Source organism: Cherax quadricarinatus, chromosome 27 (genome assembly GCF_038502225.1).
Source record: "Cherax quadricarinatus isolate ZL_2023a chromosome 27, ASM3850222v1, whole genome shotgun sequence".
Lineage (NCBI taxonomy): Eukaryota > Metazoa > Arthropoda > Malacostraca > Decapoda > Parastacidae > Cherax > Cherax quadricarinatus.
The window spans coordinates 20689328-20696505 of NC_091318.1; positions in this window are offsets into that span (position 1 = coordinate 20689328).

Here is a 7178-nt window from a genome sequence, read left to right on the forward strand (position 1 = left end):
GGGGTTGTAAGAGAAATAAATGCGAGGGTCTTGACAAGAGTCGTGGAGTTAAAAGATAAGGAATCACACATAAAGTGGGAGTTCTCACAGTTGCTCTTTGCTGATAACACTGTGCTCTTGGGAGATTCTGAAGAGAAGTTGCAGAGATCGGTGGATGAATTTGGTAGGGTGTGCAAAAGAAGAAAATTGAAAGTGAATACAGGAAAGAGTAAGGTTATGAGGATAACAAAAATATTAGGTGATGAAAGATTGGATATCAGATTGGAGGGAGAGAGAATGGAGGAGGTGAATGTATTCAGATATTTGGGAGTGGACGTGTCAGCGGATGGGTCTATGAAGGATGAGGTGAATCATAGAATTGATGAGGGGAAAAGGGTGAGTGGTGCACTTAGGAGTCTGTGGAGACAAAGAACTTTGTCCTTGGAGGCAAAGAGGGGAATGTATGAGAGTATAGTTTTACCAATGCTCTTATATGGGTGTGAAGCATGGGTGATGAATGTTGCAGCGAGGAGAAGGCTGGAGGCAGTGGAGATGTCATGTCTGAGGGCAATGTGTGGTGTGAATATAATGCAGAGAATTCGTAGTTTGGAAGTTAGGAGGAGGTGCGGGATTACCAAAACTGTTGTCCAGAGGGCTGAGGAAGGGTTGTTGAGGTGGTTCGGACATGTAGACAGAATGGAGCGAAACAGAATGACTTCAACCTAGAAAAGGTTGGAGGGAGGGGGTAAAGAAGGTTTTGTGTGCGAGGGGCTTGGACTTCCAGCAGGCGTGCGTGAGCGTGTTTGATAGGAGTGAATGGAGACGAATGGTTTTTAATACTTGACGTGCTGTTGGAGTGTGAGCAAAGTAACATTTATGAAGGGGTTCAGGGAAACCGGCAGGCCGGACTTGAGTCCTGGAGATGGGAAGTACAGTGTCTGCACTCTGAAGGAGGGGTGTTAATGTTGCAGTGTAAAAACTGTAGTGTAAAGCACCCTTCTGGCAAGACAATGATGGAGTGAATGATGGTGAAAGTTTTTCTTTTTCGGACCACCTTGCCTTGGTGGGAATCGGCCAGTGTGATAATAAAATAAATAAATATATATATATATATATATACTCCCACTTGCATCCCAAATTCCCTGCTCCATCTCCTCGGATCGAGTTTTTCTCTATATCAATAATACAAAGATTTCCCCCACCATTCACTTCTACTCCAAATATTCCTGCTCTACTTCCTTGGATCAAGTTTTTCTCGATAATACCAAGACTCCACTTCCTCGAATCATGTTTTTTGGATTCCCCCCTCTGGGGGTAAGCATTCAAAATGGACTCCCACTTGCATCCCAAATTCCCTGCTCCATCTCCTTAGATCAAGTTTTTCTCGATAATACCAAGACTCCATCTCCTTGGATCAAGTTTTTGGATTTTCCCCTCTGGGGGTAAGCATTCAAATGAACTCCTCCTATGGGGCATGGTACTTTCTCTTACTACAGGTCTAAACAAGTGTGACGTCACCCCACCTGTATTTACTCGGCGGTCAGTGACGTCACTGACATAGGGGGGGAAGTCGACAAGATTCAGCCTGTATGTGTGAGGTCATCACGTGACGTCACTGACCGCCGAGTAAACACAGGTGGGGTGACGTCACACTTGTTTAGACCTGTAGTAAGAGAAAGTACCATGCCCATAGGAGGAGTTCATTTGAATGCTTACCCCCAGAGGGGAAAATCCAAAAACTTGATCCAAGGAGATGGAGTCTTGGTATTATCGAGAAAAACTTGATCTAAGGAGATGGAGCAGGGAATTTGGGATGCAAGTGGGAGTCCATTTTGAATGCTTACCCCCAGAGGGGGGAATCCAAAAAACTTGATTCGAGGAAGTGGAGTCTTGGTATTATCGAGAAAAACTTGATCCAAGGAAGTAGAGCAGGAATATTTGGGGTAGAAGTGGATGGTGGGGGAAATCTTTGTATTATTGATATCGAGAAAAGCTCGATCCGAGGAGATGGAGCAGGGAATTTGGGATTCAAGTGGGAGTTCATTTTGAATGCTTACCCCCAGAGGGGGAAATACAAAAAGCTTGATCCGAGGAGATGGAGGAGAAATATTTGGGGTGAAAGTGGGAGTCCATTTTGAATGCTTACCCCCAGATGGGGGAATCCAAAAAACTTGATCCGAGATCATAAGAAAATGAAATTCGAAAAAAATTGGGATGGGGGTGAAAGTGGGAGGGGGAACCTCAAAAATTTGATCCGAGGAGATGGAGAGCACAAGAAAATAAAATTCAAAAAAAATTTGAAAAAAACTGGAAAAAAATTCGGGGCGCGGGGGCGATCCGGACGACGCTGCAGAAGGCGCAGCAGAAGGCGCGGGCGGGCGCGAGGGCGCGGGCGGGCGCGAGGGCGCGGGCGCGAGGGTGTGGGCGGGCGCGAGGGCGCGGCGGGCGCGGGGGTCGGCGCGAGGGCAGGGGCAGGTGGGGGGCACGGGGGCACGGGCGGGCCCGAGGGCGGGGGACGCGGAGGGCGCGGGTGGGGGTCGTGGGTGGGGGTCGTGGGTGGGGGTCGTGGGTGGGGGACGTGGGTGGGGGGGTTGAGGGTGAGGTGGTCTCGAGGGTGAGGTGGTCTCGAGGGCGAGGTCAAGGTCATTAGCATATAGGTGTGAAAGGGAGCCACTCAGGAAAAGGAGCCACCCTGTAGAAGGCCTTTTCAGGAGGGACCGCTCTGTAGAAGGGACCACTCTGTAGAAATCAGTACTACTTATATATATATATATGTATATATATATATATATATATATATATATATATATATATATATATATATATATATATATATATATATATATATATATATATGCCACCTTTATATCAACAATGTATCTCTTAAATCTTCTGTGCCGTATTATGTAATAAAATATTCCTATTGGTAAAAAAAAATAGTTTAAAAGATGGGGTGGTAGGGGAAGTGGAATATTCAAATGGCTTCAGGAAGAAATCCAAATATTCTTCCTTGAAGCCTTTTTATCCACTTCTCCGAGGCTATGGGTCCCACAATTTACACCAGAGGTGGACCCCATCCTATATATATATATAGATATATATATATATATATTATATATATATATAATATATATATATATATATATATATATATATATATATATATTATATATATATATATGTCATGCCGAATATGTAAAACTGGTCAATTAGCAATAACTCATTTAAAATTAAGTCCTTTCTAAAAAATTTTCTCTTATACGTTTAAAGATATATTTTTTCATTAATGGTAATGTAAAAAATTTTAATTTTGCACAAAACGAATCTTAGAAAACTTACCTAACCTTATTATAACAAGAACAATTTATTTTAGCCTAACCCAACTAAATATATTTTAGATTTGTTTACAATAATTTAATACTAATCAAACCCAGTTAAATATTTTTTTCTTTAGGTTCAGAATGATTTTGGCGAAATTATTGCATACACAAATTTTCACTTGTCCTATATGGCAAGATGAACGTTGCTATTTAAGCCAAGATTGCAAGTTCTGCCTATTCGGCACGACATATATATATATATATATATATATATATATATATATATATATATATATATATATGTATATATATATATATATATATATATATATATATATATATATATATATATATATATATATATATATATATATATATTACAAACAATCGCAGATGGGAGATTTTAACTATGCAAGACAAGCCACGGAGGGTGGAAATCTGTAGCTCATGCACTTTCACACTTCTCAGTGCATCATCAGGAGCTGTGTATGTGCAACGTTGCAAAAGAGCAACTAAAGCAGGGAGAGTTCTCAGGGTAGGATAGTGCTGATGTGTCACCGTCCACGGTTTCCCTTAGACTGTGGTCAGTGATCAGTGCCAAACCCACTCTACTGCCATCCTTCTACTCCCCCATATGGGGTAGGAGGGTTTCTGAAATGTCAAGTATGAAATTATATGAATTAATAGCCAGCTCTTAGCTTTTTCTAGGCGTCGGATATTATACACATGGACTGCTATATTATGTGTAATATAGCACTCCATGTGTATAATATCCAACAAGAAACACATTTTCTCAAATTACATGACCTGTTATAAACGACTAGAAAAAGCTTGGGGCTGGCTGTTAATTTATATAATTTCATACATGACATCTCAGAAACCCTCCTACCCCATATGGGGGTGTAGGGGGATGGCAGTAGGGTGGGGTTGTCACTGACCACTGACCACTGACCACTGACCACAGTCTAAGGGAAACCGTGAACGGTGACACAGCACTACACTACCCTGAGAACTCTCCTTCCTTTAGTTGCTTTTTTGCAACGTTGCATAGCTCCTGATGATGCACTGAGAAGTGTGAAAGTACTTGAGCTACAGATTTCCACCCCCGTGGCTTATCTTGCATATATATATATATATATATATATATATATATATATATATATATATATATATATATATATATATATATATATATATATATATCAATGGACCTGCAATGTCAAGTCACCACAACTCAGCACTGAAATTGCAGGTGTATATACAATCATACAATCATCACTACTCGTCCCTGAACCTAGAACTGGAACGTCAGTGATCATCACTATTCATTCCCAAAACTGAAGCATTACCTGGAGGTTACCTGGAGGTTATTCCGGGGATCAACGCCCCCGAGGCCCGGTCCATGACCAGGCCTCCCGATGGATCAGGGCCTGATCAACTAGGCTGTTACTGCTGGCCGCACGCAGTCCAACGTACGAGCCACAGCCCGGCTGATCCGGCACTGACTTTAGGTATCTGTCCAGCTCTCTCTTGAAGGCAGCCAGGGGCTTATTGGCAATTCCCCTAATGCTTGATGGGAGGCTGTTGAACAGTTTTGGGCCCCGGACACTTATGGTGTTTTCTCTTAGTGTAAAAATGGCGCCCCTACTTTTTATTGGGGGCATTTTGCATCGCCTGCCCAGTCTTTTACTTTTGTAGGGAGTGATTTCTGTGTGCAGATTTGGGACCATTCCTTCCAAGATTTTCCAAGTGTAGATTATGATATATCTCTCCTTCCTGTGTTCCAACGAGTACAAGTCAAGTGCTTCCAAGCGTTCCCAGTAGTTAAGGTGCTTGACAGAACTTATACGTGCAGTAAAGGATCTCTGTACACTTTCTAGATCTAGATTAACAATCGTTACTACAACAATCATCACTCAAATTACATCAACAATCATCACTCAAATTGCAACATCAATAATCATCAATACTCATAACTGTAACTGAAACATCAACACTCATCAGTTAAACTGAAACATCAACAATCATCACTGCTATTTTTCATTAATACTCAATTACAATCATTACCATTGTAACCACTACTATAACTACTACTATTACTACTACTTCTCCTATTAGTGCTAATATTACTGTTATTACAACTATTAGTCACTAATCATCTTCACTACTGTTACAAATACAGACATTACTACTGTTACTACTACTGTTACTACTACTGTTACTACAACTATCTACCACTAACGACCACAGAATTCATTACAACTCTCTTCACAACTACTCACTTGTCACCACCAACTACCAGCACTGTATCTCCCCTCGGAACAACTCTCACCATATACGCTGTCATCACTATCATGATAGCGTATAATTATTATTATTAGTATTATAGCAGCACGAATTGATGAAGATTTCTTCGTAGCAAACACGACGAACTTACAAATTCCAAGATCACCTAATAATTACTTAATTATCTATTAATGTCGATAAGGTTAATTCTGTAGAGAGTTTATGTTGTTAACTCTTGAAATGGCAAAAAACACGCGCCTCCGTAGACGGTTTGATTACACTGTTCCCGAACTGAGCCCAAGAGCTGTAGACATACTGACCAATGGAGCCTTGTGCCTTGTAACTTACAAAACCTGCAAATCAGTGTGCTAGGTTTATATTGATGGTGATATGATGTTCGTGATTAAAACTTTCAAAAAACAATGGAAAGTTGTCAGAGAAAGTTATTTTATCAGGCGATTTTAGGCAATTCCTGGAGTTGTCAGGTTGATAGGCGTTTGTTTACCAACATTGCAGATGCTCACCTACTACGCTGGACCAACACTGGAAATGGTTGTCAGGTAATATCTACCTTTTAACAGTAAAACTCTTCTACGCATCTTCATTTAGCTGTGCATAGCGGTGGAACAGCTTCACAGCATGGGCTTTGCCCATAATTTATTAGCAATGAAAAATGTATGCCTTAATGAGAAAAATAAAACTGTGCGTCTTATTGACTTTGGGTAGACGCAGCCTCTTGGGAAACTGATGCCCAAGATTTACAAGAAAAGGGTGACAGGAGATGACCGGTACGCACCTGAGCTCACTAAAGGCTAACCTTGCTCAGCTGCCAGTGATATCTACAGTGTAGGTTATATTGCGAATGAACTCATTGACAAGAGAAGAATGAAAGGCGTTCTCTACTATTGGTACAGATAAACCTAAAGACTCCATCCTGAGCACCGGCCTACTCTTTCATCAATTATATGTAAAACTGAGTGTTTTTTAAACAAGGCTATCGGGAAGAAAAGAAGAAAGGTGTCTCCCGTGAACTGCGTTCATTTAACGCCTCCAGAAGCGTGTGTACAGAAGGATACAAAACGAGTTTCTTCATTTGGACCAAAAAATAAAAATAAGCGGTAACGTAGCAGATCACCACCGAGTTCAGTAGGATCATCTTCGTCATCCAGTTCTGAGACCATGGGTGACATGAGAAAGTTTTCTTTCTCGGAAGACTAGAAGGCGCCGAAACGTCGTAAGATGTTACCTTTGAGCTCCAGAAGATCATCCAGGGCTTGCAAACAAATGCGATGTTTTGCTTATGAGGATGAAATGGTGCAGAAACGTCGTAAACTTTCTCCTTCGAGTTAAATAGGTTCATTCAACGCTCGATCCAAGGCTGCCAAGAGAAAGTTATCGGTCTCAGATAACGAGAATGTACGAAAAAGTCTTAAAAGGTCAAAAGTCTCATCTTCGGATTCAGAATGGCCTTTATCCTCGAAGTCTCTATCGTCCAGCCCAGAGATCAAGGCTGTCAAGAGAACGTTTTCCTTCTCAGATGATTAAAATGTGCGAAAACGGCGTAAAATGCTACCTTCGGGGTGGTCACCTGTG